The following is a 15,599-nucleotide window of genomic DNA, read 5'->3' on the forward strand; positions in this document are numbered from 1 at the left end:
ATTGCATGGTTACAATAAGTCACTTGGCGACATCAGTTTGGGAATCAACACAACTAATTCTTGGCAGGAATGCAACTGAACCAATGACAGTGGTGTGTAGGCTTACTGGAGCATGGCCTACTGGCTAGGATTTTCTTTCTGCTCAGAATATTCATCAGTTTTTTTTTCCAAAGGAAATTGATAGTATTGGCTAAATTGCCAAGTCAGTTGAGTCGAGGTGTGCTGGGAGGATGTCTGTGAACTGAACTGTGTTCTCCTCATGGACTACAGGCACTGAGGACATGGAGAAGTGTTCATGCCTTGGGGATGAGGAGGGAAGGAATACACTAGTAGAAATCCAGAATACTTTCCTGTCATCCACTGCCCTTTTCTTGCAGCTCAGAGCTCACCAGCTTAATAGAACCCGGCTGTCCTGAGAGATTTTACACTCTATGGTCAACTAATACTTCCCTGTTATTATCTTAATCGTATGCACTAGTTACAACCAACATGCTATTTTGAAATGCTCTAACATTTTATTTCCTTTTAACCTATGGCACACTTTGTGAAGGAAAGCAATTATTCTTTTATATTTTATGTTTAATATATATATTATATGTTATTTCATTTTCCCCAAATTAATTGATAAATAAAAAAATACATGAAACCATCCTGTCTCATTCTTGTCACTACTGTAAGTGAAGGAACTAAGACCCTAAAGAAGAAATGTCACAGGTAGTATTAGCAAAGCAAATCCCTCTTAGTCCCCTGCTCTGTGAACATTACAGCTTGTGTTCTCTTTCAACTACACAGTTTCCTTCAGTCAGCTAGGGAGATGAACTCTTTTGAAGGACTTGGAGAAAAGTGCTTCCATGCCTTAGTCTTTTCTTTTGCAACAGCTTCTTGTGTGTATTTATGTTCACTTTGCATGATATTTTTCCCCTTATGGACACAGAGGTAAACAGTAAGCAAGAAGGGCTGGGGATGAATGCTCAGGGAAAATGAAGCAAACCTAACAATACAGAAGATTCTGTGGAAGCTGAAGTGGGGAAAAGGTCAGAAGATAAACAAGAATAGAGACTAGAGATGGAGTCTATGGCATTCTCTAACTAGAGAATAGCACATGTGTGTACATTACCCATGCAATTCTTCTAGTTTCTGGTTTGGGAATACTTCCTGGAATACGTTTTTTTCCCAAATGGTATCTTAAATGGTAGAGAAATTATAGTTCAGTGTTCAGAAAAGGGGATCTTATTTGCAGGTTGAAGGGACAATAAGATTAAAGGACTGGGCCAGTAACATGAGTCAGTGAATAAAGGCACTTTCTACCAAGCCTAAAGTGGGGAGAGGGGGTTTTCAATTTTTGAAATGCACATGGAGGAGAGAAAAAAGGCTCACAAGTTGTTCACACATATGTGTGTGCGCGCTCACACACACACACACACACACACACACACACACACAACACAAAGCAAGTGTGCCCCTACACAATTGATATATAAAATTAAAAAAAAATGTAGGAAAGAAATAAAGAAACTGATACAAATAAAGTGAGCAAGTTCAGTGTTGTAGAGTCATTGGAACGTTCATGCCATAGAATCCCCGGAGGGATTATTAGTAATTACTTCCGGGCCACCAACTCCATAGCTGTGGCTCTCATATTCCTCTTTCATTTCATCCAAATTAATCTTCACCTGCCCATCTTAGTTCTTCCCAGAATAATGTATCATTTATTCATTCTCTTGGCTTGCAATCTAATGTAATCTAATGTAATCTAATGTGAGCCCTCTTGGTTTAGAAAAGTCAGACCCAAATAAATTGGCTGATTTTTAAAAAAGTGTTGCTCACTTTCTTCCAATCTTCAATACCAGAGATTCAACAACTTTTTGGAACCCATCTGGCACATGGCACTCCGGAGGCAGAAAGAAGTTTGAATGAGGGGTGGGGTGTTAACAGTCCTTGTTCTCCTGGGATGGACTGGAAGGGGAAACAGCAGGACCTGGACCAAACGCTGAGGTTTGGGATCTCAGGCTGTGTGCTAGGCAGAGAGGGGAGGCAAGCTCAGAGGAGAGGAACCCAGTCTGAAGAGGAGCAAGGACAGAGGATACTAGAGGGGCTGGAAGAGAGAAGGCCCTCCTTGGGAGTTTTAGGCAAGGCTTTTAAAAGATGAAGCTCTTCCCTGCAGCCAAGCAACTCTCCGAGACACTCCTTGCTTGTTAATACCAGTATATTTGATAGTGGATATGAACGCATACACTTTATTGGGGGTGATCCAGGGATTAACTACTTTTTGCAGGAAGGAATACCCAGGTAGGGAAACTCAGCGGCTAAAGGCTCCGGGCTATCTGATACAGCATTAGAAGAATTCCAGGTATTTATGCTAAGTGACACAGTGCCCTTGGGTCCTCTGTAGGGTGTTGTGGTTATATGTTCCAGCGCAGGGAGAAGCAGGGAGGGAATGGGTCCACTCCTGCCGGTCTCAGTTCTGAGGTTCCCAGGGTTTGAGCTCCTTCGATCCTATCATTTCTGATGCCTGTCTGGTAACAGGTTCCACATGCCCTACACCATCTCACTAAGAGAAATCCATGATATACACTACTCTTTCTACCTTACTTCACTGCCTTGTTCTATTGGGAAATGTCATATAAGGTCACTCCCTTCACCTCACTCTTCTGCAACAGGGTCTATCAGTCACTCTCTTCCCTTTTTCCTTTTTTTTTCTTTTTTGGTATTTACAAATTATCTTATTATTCCACAAGTGACATAGAGCAGTGGCGTCTTGTTTTTCCAACTTTCAAACCACTTTACCAAAAGTTTATTTTCCTCTAAAACAAACCAACTATGCTTATTGAAAAAAATCACACATGCAAAAATCACACAAAAGCATAAAAGAATTGTGAAACTCATTTGAATATACTTGTGTGTATCTCTGTTTGAGACTCAGCCTTTCACGAGTTAAGTTGGTAGGTAGCTATGGGCAAGACTTAAAATGTTTTTAAGCTGCTAGTTATTTTGTGTAGAAAATAGAATTGACAGTAATGTATAGCACTGCTTTGAAAAGCAAATCTGAGTATCACTATAGTGATTGCTGTGAAATTAATTATTCATTAGATAGTTTGGCCATGATTATAACACAGGAGTGCATGTGGAGTTCAGTATAATTGTTAGGATAGGAAACATTGCTGCTAGTGAACCAGGAAAATGTAACTGTGAACTGACATAGCTCCAAACTGAGATGCTCTTTAATTATAAAATACATACCAGCTTTCAAAGATAAATCTTTGCAAAACAATAGCATCAATTAGTTTGCTAGTAAGTATTTATTTATGCACTTATGGGTTGGAATAATTTAGACATCTTGAAATAAGAAAATATGTTACATGAGTGTCACTCACTTAAAAATATTTTTTTAACATGTTGACTAAGACGAATGTGAGATTGTTGGGTTGTTTTTATTTGGGCTGCGTATCTCATTTCCTTAACTCAACACTGCCGGCCAAAGGGTCATCACTAACTCATGGGTACACCAAGTCTCACTCAGAAGTCTTGTCCAAAGATATTTCTCATCTACTGAAGAGACGATTTGAAAGCTTGAAATTCATTCAGAATGAACTTTTGGGTGGGACCAGGGTCCATGTAAAATATTCTCAGTATCTATATAAGAATGAATTTCGAAATTTCAAGTGGTATAATATTGTAGAATCTTTTATTATGCTTTATAATACAACTTGTTCTCTTTTAGGATTGTAGATATCTTGGCACTGAGAAAGAGAATCTGTTTTATATTCTGATTTGATATTAAAGGATTTTTAAAAAATCATGTTTGCAAGATTCCCTCCTTAGGGTGGCTAAGGAGAACGGTAAGAATTTACCTGGGCACCATATATATTCAGAAACCCCATTAATGTAAGTATGTGTGATTAATTGAATACCTATATAATAATATAGGAGAAGGTCTCCTTAATTTAACTTAAAGCATTTAGGATAACAGAAGGTTAGTGTTCTATTGCAGTTAAAATGTGGTCCGAGAGAGGCATATAAATGAAACTGTCTGAAATTCCATGTGGAAATACAGGCTTGTTCTATGTAGTTAGCTCTGAAGATAAACCTTATGTAAATCCATTGAAAGCCCCAAGACAAGGACCTCAGTTGTTATCTCTGTAAGTGGAGATGATCTCTAGGAAGCTACAAAGGAAAGCAGCAATGCAGGGAATATTCAAATGAGTTAGCAGGACATATATTGCATTCTGGAGGATGCTACTGAATGCTAGCTACCCTAATGCTCAAAGACAAACACTCAAGTACTCATGTTAGAAGAGGGCTCCATGGCTGGACTCCCTCAGGCCCTGTTGAGTTGTGTCAGACTTTCTGGACCAAAGCAGTGCTTTGTACCAGAGAGGCTTTGCTCACTGAATCTGCTTTCCACTGTATTTGTAGACACAATCATATTCAAAGGGCCTGAAAATGCAGGTACGTTTCACTTGAAATTACTCCTGTCTTTCCCAAATCTTCCCAACTAAATACTTCAGATCTTCTCTGCAGCACCATGCTCTGTGAGGTATCCCTGCTACTCAGATTCCCTCTACCATAAAAGCCCAGGAAGCTTGTGTCTCTTCACTGATGGCTTTTCTTGAGAGTGTTTTGTATTATAGCACATTTATACAAATCTTATACTTGAACTAAATGAATCTGACTTTAACCTTTTCATTTTTGTGCAGTCTCGGTATATAACCTAACTAAATGTTTGATTTTAATGTCTGTATCTTTCTTTCTCTGTCTCTGTCTCTTTGTCTCTCTCTCCACTCTCTCCTGGTTCTAAATTGGCATCTCTAAATTCCTAATGCATATCTCCTCTTGGATATCTCACGTCCCTTCCCCTCTTAGTATGTTTGATTAGCTCTTCAGCTTTGTTTCAGCAAGATTAACCTGGTTCCTTTTCTGTGGTTTTGGATGACTCTAAATAGCACCACCATGAATCTACCCTTCCCAGACAGAAACCAGAGCTCTATCCCGAATTAACTGCATTCCCACACTGCCTACATGCAACCCAGCACAAACCAGTCCAGCACATTCTACCTCCTAAGTATCTCCAGAATCTAACCATCCCTAGCCATTTCCATACCACTCCCAGAACACAAGCCACTGCCTTCCCGTAGACTTATTGCAGGAGCTTTGATTTCCAGGCTGGCAACCCCTCCAATCTGATTTCGCATGGAACCTCAGGCACTTTTGTAAATCAAATCAGTTACTCCCATGAGTCCCTGTTTCTATTGATAAAAATTCAGGTGCTCTGAGCCCTCCTACCTGGCAGGACTCTTCTCTTGGGTTTTACCTCTTGCTATAATGTTTTCCTCCCCATTTCCAAACGTTAGTAAGCATCCAGTTCTTTAAAAGTGACCCTTCATGTTTCTGCCCGTGTTGCCTGACTCTCCGTTGCCCCCCTCCATCCTCCTCCCTCCATTTGCACCCAGAAGAGGCATCTCTCCTGCCTCCCATTTTCCCTTGAGCCATGAACATGGTAGATGGTTTTCAGGAATAGGAAGTGATCGTGCAGAAAGGAAAAAGAGTAGAGGAGGAAGGGGCAGAGTTGATGTTTTCAACTCTCCACGTGGATGACAATTTAGTGATGGGAATGAAATCACCTCAACATTCTAGTCCCTTAAAGTCTTTCCCCTACAGGCCAGCTCTACAGTCATCTGCTCGGAATTCTTCAGGGGTACATATTAACATTTCTGAAAATCCCACAATAAATGATGTTCTAAAGGCTGGAGTCCCAGAATAAAGATGCAAATATACCACTCCCTATTAATTTTTCATCCTTTTTAAGTCCTTCTGGAATTATTTACCAAGTAACCTGTTTGAGGTTCTTCAAAAGCAACACTCCGGTGCCTTCAGAGGATGATGGTGTTGAATTCCCTTCGTCGCGAACTTAGGTTCAAAGGTGGGTTAAAATTACAAGTAGACTGGATTTGGAATTAAGTTTAGATTTTAAAAGGTGTGCATTTTCATATCTAGATACTCTCTGTTCATTATCAGTCCATCTGATAAGGAAGGGTGATGTTCTCATTTACACCCATCATGGGTCCACTTTGCTTACAGTATAGTACCAAAAGACCTTGTTGTGTCACTATTAGATTTTGCTACATAGACATAAGGCCTGCTTGGTACATTGTGACAAGTTATCCATTCTTCATGTCCTTCAGAAAGTCAATGATGTAGCTTTCCTTTTTTCTGCAGACTAGTTTTATTATGGATATTGGCCGTAATAGTCTAGATAAGTGGAATTAATTCAGGTCTCATAGACATAAGCAATTTTAGAGGAGAAAAAAGAGGTATTAGGTTAATTCTCATAAACAACCGCATTATTTATTTACATGGTCTGTAAAACAGTGAAAATAAGTCAGACTTAAAAATAAGAAAAAAAATGATTTACTTCTGAGAAATACAAGGATAATTTAAACCTTAGCCCACAGAGAACTGCTGAACAAACATCAGGTAAATAGAAGCCACTGAACCATCTACATATTTTAAATGAACTGGCAAGCACACAGATGGTGATAGTTATACCTTAGCCCTGCACTGGTGAATTATGGGTGATGCTCACTGTCCATCAGCAGAGTGACAGTCTGCCATTGATGGTATATGATACTCCAATTGGCCAAAAAGTGCCGTGGGATACTACTATTGCCCAGAACTACTTAGGGACTTGTTTATGGTAATTAATTGCCATACTTGGGTTATGAACATATTTATAATGTGGATAACTGGGTATAGTAATATTAATATGTAACAGGTAATTTGAGAAAGGAAAATAAGTTTCCTTCATTATCTTCATGTCTGATGTTTCTTAAATGCCTTTATTTGCACAGGATACTTATACCATGGTTTAATCCAAGTAATATATAATAGGACTATAATGTAGTGTATCCATGGCCGAATGGCCTCATATTCATAAGACATATTGCTCATAAGAAAAAAGAAAAATAAACTACAGCATTAAGATAATCCAAAGGATATATGTCAGAGAATTTCTATAGATTGTGAATGTTTCCACATTCTATCAATATAATGTCTTTAGTGTTCTTGATAAAGAAGTTAAGAAACAGTATAAATTAGCAAGAATTAAAATACTTTAGCAAAAAAGGAACATTTATTAAAACCAAGGCATATCATACAGAATGTGTTGAGTCTTTCATGCAGATATTGAATATATTTTACAAAGTGAAATACATTACTGTAATGTATTTTATATGTTTGTTTTCTAGCTTGCTATAGTTCAAACAATGTATTGCATGCACATTTTAGAACCTCAGCTAAACAGAAGAACAACATATGTTTCTGAAGAGCTCATGTTTATTTAAAAAGAATTGAGCAATAATCCATTCTCTATCAGGAAAGTGACCTGAATTCTTCTGGGGCGGGGGTGGGGGGGAATCATTTACCTTATATATCTAGAAGATTATTTTTTTTCTTTTCGTGCTTGTTATATGATGAAGATATCCTTTTCTAAGCTGTAATCAGGCTTGTCAAAACATTAGAGAAGAAAGCAGAAAACCCTGGGCGTATGCATGGAGCTTGGAAAATACATTGGTGTTGTGGTATAACCAAGCTACCATTTGCCGGGATGATCAAAAGGCAAGTTGGCTCAGCATATGGAAAAACATGACTCATGATGTGTCCCAGTTTTCCCCTTCCCTTTGAGTATTAGCAAATGAAAGTAATATGCATGCAGATTACAATCTGATATAAATTAATAAATAGTAAACAGTGCAGGGAGGTGGCAAAGAAAAAAGCAAAGGAAGAGAGAAAGAAAGAAAGAAAGAAAGAAAGAAAGAAAGAAAGAAAGAAAGAAAGAAAGAAAGAAAGAAAGAAAGAAAGAAAGAAAGAGAGAAAGAGGCAAGGTAAAGATTAGACTCACTGAAGAACAAAAATGAGGACTTACTTAGATTGTAAAAGACTAAGAGGACACGGTGATAGGCATGGCTCCAGCAACCATACTGGAAGACTGAAGCAATTTCCAGATCAAAGCCATGAATGTCCAAGAGGCAGTAGATGCGATGTCTCATTCCTAGGAAGAGATAACAGGAGACTGAATTATATGATAAATATATCACTCATTTCAAAATGCAAGCAGATAGAGGTGAATGCTGGTATACTTTCCACTTTACAACTAACAGAAAGATGTTAGCTTTGTAGAGAGGTTTTGTGTGAACACCTGTGAGGAATGAGCACAGGCTGGCCATAGCTTCTGATGAATTCATATATTCTGTTTTGTTTTGTTTGTTTGTTTGTTTGTTTGTTTGTTTGTTTTGAAACAGGGTCCCTCTGTGTAGCCTTGACCATTCTGGAACTTGCTCTATAGGCTAGGCTGGCTTTGAACTCACAAAGATTTGACTACTTCTGTCTCCCAAGAGCTGGGATTAAAGGTGTGTGTCACCCCCATCTAGCTGAATTTATATATTCTTAATAGGTCAGGTTCAAGGTTTTAAATGGAAAGGAGTAAGAATCCAAGCATAAACACTGAAATTTACATTCTGTAATAAAAGAATAAACAAAATGAGTGCAAGGATAGGAACAGAGTGATAAATAATTTTATTAACTATGAAGGAAAATTTGAAGAGAGTAAAAAAAGAAAAACATGAAACCCACACTAATTAAAATTAAGTGAAAGGTCTGCTAAAAATTTCACTAGTAAAAATTTTAACTTCAGATTATTTCTTGCCTTACACCTTAGCCCTGTATTCCTCAGTGCCTCTCCTTGCCCTCTGTGTTGCCTATGCCAGCGAGTTCAATTGGGATCATTCTAAGAATCACAAGGAGAAAAATGCTAAAATATTTCTGTTGGTATTTAACCTTTTGACTGATTTTGGATATTTATAAAATGAACAAACAAACAAACAAACAAAAATTTAAGAGGACTCTGTTTCCTTGACAATAAAATGAAAGTTAAGGACCAGATAGTATCTACTTTGCACAAGAAATGTAAAAGGAACTTAGATGAAGCCAGTGATAACTGTGTTCATTTGTAAAGTACTTACCAAAAAGGATCTGGTTAGAAGTCACATGTATTCATTCTAGTTGCACTAAATCACTCAGGTTGAAATAGACTGCACTTCAGAGTAGTCAATCAAAATTGTGACAGGGTCATGGAGGAGTAGTCAACAAATGATACAACAGACTCTACAGAAGAAATGGGAAAGAGAAAAACAGGTCTGCTGTAGAGAAACAAAGAAGAAGACAGAAAATAAATATAGGAAAAACACAATATAAAAAGATAAGGAGGGAAAGAAGTGAAAAACAGGAAAAGGAATAAAAAGCAAGATAGCCACTCACTTCCTGCTGGGCATATCCCATTTCCAAGGCGTGTACCTACCACCTTCACTACCTCATATCCTGAATTACCGTTGCTCATTTTAAAATGGGACTATTAGAATTGGTATCATAAAAAAGTCTTCAGGAATGACAATCCTTTAAGCTTTTATGCCCCAAACCAATACTTAGTCTAGGTCATTGGTATTATATTATATGGCACTGTTGCCAATTCTACTTCAACATTTAGGCATTCGCTCAGCATTCTTGGTAGAGCTAGCTGATTCTGACTCCCAATTGACTGTTAAATGAAATGCACAATGTAAAACACTCCTTCTTTACTATAGGCTCGCCTAAGATGCCCCAGAGCTCAGCCCAGACACCCTTACCTTAGTTCCGCTTTACCTGTGGATCTTCCTGGAGAATTGAAATATCCTCATCTTCTTCAACATTTCAGTTGTTCAAACAGCTCTTCTAAGGGTTTTCAGAATAAACATCTCAACACCAGTTTGGGCACTGTTTTTTTTTTTTTTTTTTTTTTTTACTATTTTGAGGGGCTTGTATTTTGCCTGGTAAAGTTGAAGTTAAAAGCAATTGGTCTGATGGGGGGATACTACCCAGGAGTGTAAATCACCAGAGGAGGAAAAGATGTTGCCGTGTTTACCTTTCTTAGAGTGAGCATCTCTTTGGATTTTTCCTGCCTTTTCCATTTTATATGGGTGTGTGTGTTTTCAAATGACTTTATATTCTTTTGCCTGTCAGATAGTTTAGGTAAATACCTTCCTTAGGCATCACAGAAGCCTACCTGTCAAATTAAGATAAAACAAAGTATACTGGGAACTTCCTGTAAGGCTACTGACAAGATATGGGGTTTTGATGCCATTTAGGGCACAAGCAACAGGAAAGGGCATTGTTTAGAACACTAAATGAAATTGCTTCACCAAATGACTGGTCCCTCAAGACTGGGCCTTTGGCTTGAGGACTCTGATAAAAGTCTTAGCATATCAACAACTTAACCTACTTCTGACTGGATTTGTATGAAATGTAAGAGCATAAGGGATGTTCAATTATTTGTTGTTTTTAAAAACTTGGCTCTTAATAGATAAACCAGTCTGACATTTCTGATCTAGAAAGGCCCTTTGTAACTTTAGTCCTCGTAGTAATTTGGTAAGTTTATTCTGCTTAGAATTTCTCATTCACCTGCCTCCAGCTACAGGCTCGTATTTTGAATGATGCTTTGTTGAGATTATACAGGTTCATTTGAATTTGTGCTATCTCTCATTCTGTGTGACATATGGAAGTGAATTTATTGAGAACTTTTGCAAATACCCAGAGATTCTGTAAATATGTACCAATGAAAATTTAATAGCTATCTCAAATGTGTGTGGGACTTTATAAATTGGCACAAAAGCTAAGCAGCTAGCTAAAGCTAAGTAAAATAGATTTCCAGTTATCCAGGCCCTTTTAGACTTGTGGTTGGGAATATCTTTGTAATAGAACAATCTTCTCGTGGAAAAGATACAATCCTTATGGAATCTGAGGCATTAGCCCTTCACACTCATAGAGGTAGGGCTATGGGAGGCAGAGCTGGCAGTCAAATGCAGTCCAATCCTATATTTTACTCCATTTTTTTTTTAAATTCTGTTCTGACTACTAAGAAATGCTGACTTATGATTATTGACCAATACTTGAACCATTTGTATTTCTCAGTGGAAATCTGGGGCAAGCTACCCTACACTTTTCTTTATGTCTGACGTCTTCCATAGAAGAAGGGAGACTTTGATAGAGAAAGATCTCAGATTAGGCTTACAGGTAACAAGAGAATTGTATGAGAATTAGCTGAATCATAGAGATGTTACCCTTGATAAAAACATGTGATGTCTTGTTATCTGCCGCAGTAGACGCAACAAAGTGCTGGGCAGCAGCTAATGATTAAGGTGAGTACTGGTGAGATCATACACATGGCAACTCTAGGACAGGGGACACACACACACACACACACACACACACACACACACACACACACACTGGTGACGACCAAGCCAGCTGGTACTATTCAACAGTTTAGTCTTCAGTGACTGGAGAGATGTAGTTGTGTACAGAATTTTCAACAAAAAGTTTTTGTACCAAATAATTTCTGTCAGAAGTTTATTTTATTGGTAAAATATTAAATAATATACAGAATTAAAAACTGCACTTACACTTCTGAGAAGAAATAAATCTTGGACAAATTATATGCTTGTTCCTGAGATTGGCTAAGTTTATTCCAGTAGCTGTGCACTCAGACAGTACAAACCTTTATAATATAACCCTTTCACAAAGTATTACAAAGTTTCTGCAGCTTCTTCAGTTGTACACACACACACACACACACACTCATGCAAGCACGCACACACACATTCACACATGCATATACAACACTCACACACATATACACGGTACCCACATACACGCACAGAGCACGCACGTGTGTGCATTAAAAACAAAGAAAATACAAGTCCCACATTTTAGTCTGCAGTGATAAAACTGTTTAGTGGAGGTCTCCCAATCAGTATGCAGCAGAATGACAGCTCACACAGCTGCAGAGACTGTCGCAGTATTTCCATAGTAAACCCCATTTTCTGAGGTATTTGAGCCTTAAAAAACAAAAACAAAAACAAAAAAAACCCTACATTACACTGAGCAAACCTGACATACAAGGTCTGGGATTTTAATTTTACAGATATTTATATATATATATATTTATATATATTTCTTTTTAAACAATAGTTTTTATTTCCCCAAATTATTAGTTTGAAAAAATGAGGTTCACTGGTTTGACTTTTTTTTTATCCTTTTTTCTTTTTTCTTCTAAAAAAATCAAAGTATTCTAGAAACTGTCAAGCAATTAGTCCTTAAAATAGTCTAATTACCTTTGGTATTATTAAAGAAAAAAAAGTTAAGTAGCCAAGACATATACTGTAAAAATACAGTATGTGCCATCAAAAGAAATGCCAAAGAAATGTTACTTTTTAATAAAATGTGTATTTACATTACAGCAGTCTTACTACAGAAACACAGGTATTAAAAAAAGAAAAGAACACACTACATATAAATATGAATAATACAAAAGATACTTCTCCATCTGCATTGAAACAGGTCTGCTTTAAATATGTAAAAAAATTTTTCCAACAGGTAATATTGATTTAAACCTGACCTAAGTGCTTTGATATTTATTTTCCAAAATAAGAGAAATGATAACATTAAATATTAGTTATTTAACTTAAGAGCATTAGAGAAGAGTGGGAGAAAAATTATGTTTCAGCCTCAGGATAAACTTCTCATTCATGATTTCAAAGAAAATTTAGTCTAAACGAAGTTTCTAGAAAGTCAGAGAAGTCGTTTGTTACTACATTTTTTTTTCAACTTTTTATAGCAGAGTGGTTTCCATATTTGCTTGTTATGTCCTATGACATGTTAGAATTTCCAAAGATTTCTTTTCATTATTGGCCAATGAGACAAATGTCAGAGAAAGAAGAGAAGAAAATTACCATAGTTTTTAAGACTTCAAGAGGGGTATTGCACTTTTATGGAAAAAAAAAGAAGAGCTGTTAAACTCCATAGCAAAAGAAACCATTCTGAAGCCACAAATAACATAGGGTCTAAGAGACCCGATGACGAGGGCAAGCCTGGGGTCTGGAGACCTCTCTGAGCCTGGAACATCACTGCAGACGTGGGACAGCACTCGCCCCGCCCCCAGGCTGGGAGAAAGTTAAGACTCTTTGCTTTACATTTTTATCCTGTATGGGGGGGGGGAGTCCACTCTTGTATGATTTGTATTTAAGAAGAAAGCCAAACAAGTCAAAATCCAAGCACAAAGGAGCCAGACGGATACTCTGATTACAGAATTTCTGGAGTCACCTTAGGTACCTCCTACTTGAGAGTGAAGCAAAATAAGGACTAGAGAGCTTACCATGTCAACTCAACCACGCTTTAAAAACATAAAACTACATGTGGGTATACAAATACGCCAGCAGACTACACAGCTAACTAAAACCACTGAGACAAAAATTAAGACTTAATGAGTCAGAAGTTCAGAGTTGACCTCCTAACGAGTAGGAGTGTCAAGAGAGCCACCAAGAGGAAGTGACACCGAGAGGAGGGCCAGAGACAGAGAGCGGATGAAGAGGTGAGAGGAAGGTAGAGGTGAAGAGGCAAACTCAGAGCTTAGTCGTACCGAAGGGCAAGTGATTGGTGGACGTCCTCTCTGGTGCTCCACAGTCAAACCTGTTTTAGATCACAGTTCCATAATTTGAACAACCTTTTGAAAAGCACAAACCAACAGCAACAACAAAAATATCAGCAGTCCCTCAATCCCTTCCATCCTTCCAGTGTGTTCCTTTAAATATCCATTTCCGGTAGCTGAGATTCAGCAACATGCTACTAAGTGCATAGTGCTGCAGAGAGTGGCCTCCATGTGCCCGAGCTTTCCTTACTACATGTCACTTGAGGTAAACTGAAGGCCCGGTTCACTGAGAACTGCTTATGTGGACCTATAGGAAGTTTTGATTCTGCACTTAATGTGCACATGACCTATAAATTTCATATTAATTCATAATATAAAAGTCATCTTAGGAAACGAGTTGTTCATGTACTTCTCACTGTCCATACACGAGAAAGGTGGATTCATAACAAACTTATACAGAACATGTATACACGGAGTGTCAAGGGAGAGACACGCCATAAACAGAATTCAGAACTTATTCCAAGAGTGCATCTGAAAAAAAAAATACTCACAGACTCACAGTATAGCAAGAGAAAAGGAAACTGCTGTGAAATAGAGCATTACATAAAAACCTTTGAAAATTCCAAAAGTTTAGGTTTCTGTAGTAAATGTAAAAACAGTCAAGGTGTCATTATTTGGCCTAAGACTACAACACGATGACAGAAGGAAACACGAGCGAATCACAGCTTCTTGGTCATATGACGTCTGCTTTACCCAACCAGCAGCTCGTTTTTAAAAAGCTGTCATAGTTGAAGACACCCCTTACAAGTGATAGACGACCCTGGACTACACATCTGAGATGACATTTTGGAGACCAGTCATGGGACTAGCGTGCTGAGCTTTGTCTTGTTCAAGAGGAGACAATGATCTGCATTCCCACGTCATTTCACAAAACAACCACAGGTTAGAAGACAGAAGAGACAGAAGACCCAAGACTAGAGTAACATCAGTCGGGTTCTTAAAGCCAAGCAATACTGTAATTTCTGACTCCAAATTATACAAAGAACCCCCTGTGTGATGCAAACCACATTCTCCCTCAAGAAGAAATCAAAACACATAGCATAATCCAATTCACTGCTGATATGTGAGTCTACCTTCTATTTTGCCTCTACCATAGAATAATGTCCAGAAATATCATCAAGCTAAAATGATTAAAATCTGGTTTCAAAGTTGTTTTTTTTTTTGTCACTTTTGCTAGCTCAGCTAAAAGTCTGGAAATTCTTTTAGCAGTTTTGTTTTTTTTCCTTCTTCTTCTAAGAACACAAAGGTGAATTAGAGAGTACTTAGATTTTATGTGATTTTTTTTCTTAAAAAATACACAGTAAAAGTGTGGTAGAGCTAAAGAGCTAACCAACACTCTCAATGCATTTTTAAAAGGCACCAATATAAAATTTTATAAGTATTTAATACATTAAGTTCAGGGTTTAAGAGACCAGTTACTGTATATTTTAATTATTTTGCAGAAACTGGAAGACTAAAACATTTATAAAATAACTTTTATATATACAAAGTTTCAATTCATCCCTCCCTTTTTTCCCCTTTTGGATCTGGGGTAGTTTTTGCTGTAGAATAATTATACAGACAGTACTTATTAAAATAACATGAAGTACAACTGACATTCACCACCAATCTACAATTTCAAGGCTAAAACAGTATGTGGCAGGTGACCTGGACAGTGTAAGCGCAGTCCTGAATCTAGGGGCAGACAGCTCTCTTTGTCCTCTCCAGCCTCTTCCACGAATCTTTCTACCCTAACTTGCCATTTAGGAGAGAAGATGAAGGTTTGGAAACACCAAACTTGTGAGGCGTGCAACTGGGTCAGAGAAGCACAAACACCAGCCAAGGTTGCTAAATCACTTCCTGCATCTTCTTCCTCTCACAAAAGAATCTATATTTCTTCAAATATTCTCCAGTCAACTTAATATCTTTTCAAGGTTTCATTTTTTTTTTTTTTTTTTTTTTCTTTGTTTGTTTTTTTTTTTTTGGATGCAGACAATTGAGATTTGTGATTTCAATTGCCATTAGCCTTAAAGACACACTGACAATG

The sequence above is a fragment of the Mus caroli genome, chromosome 1 (genome assembly GCF_900094665.2).
Source record: "Mus caroli chromosome 1, CAROLI_EIJ_v1.1, whole genome shotgun sequence".
Lineage (NCBI taxonomy): Eukaryota > Metazoa > Chordata > Mammalia > Rodentia > Muridae > Mus > Mus caroli.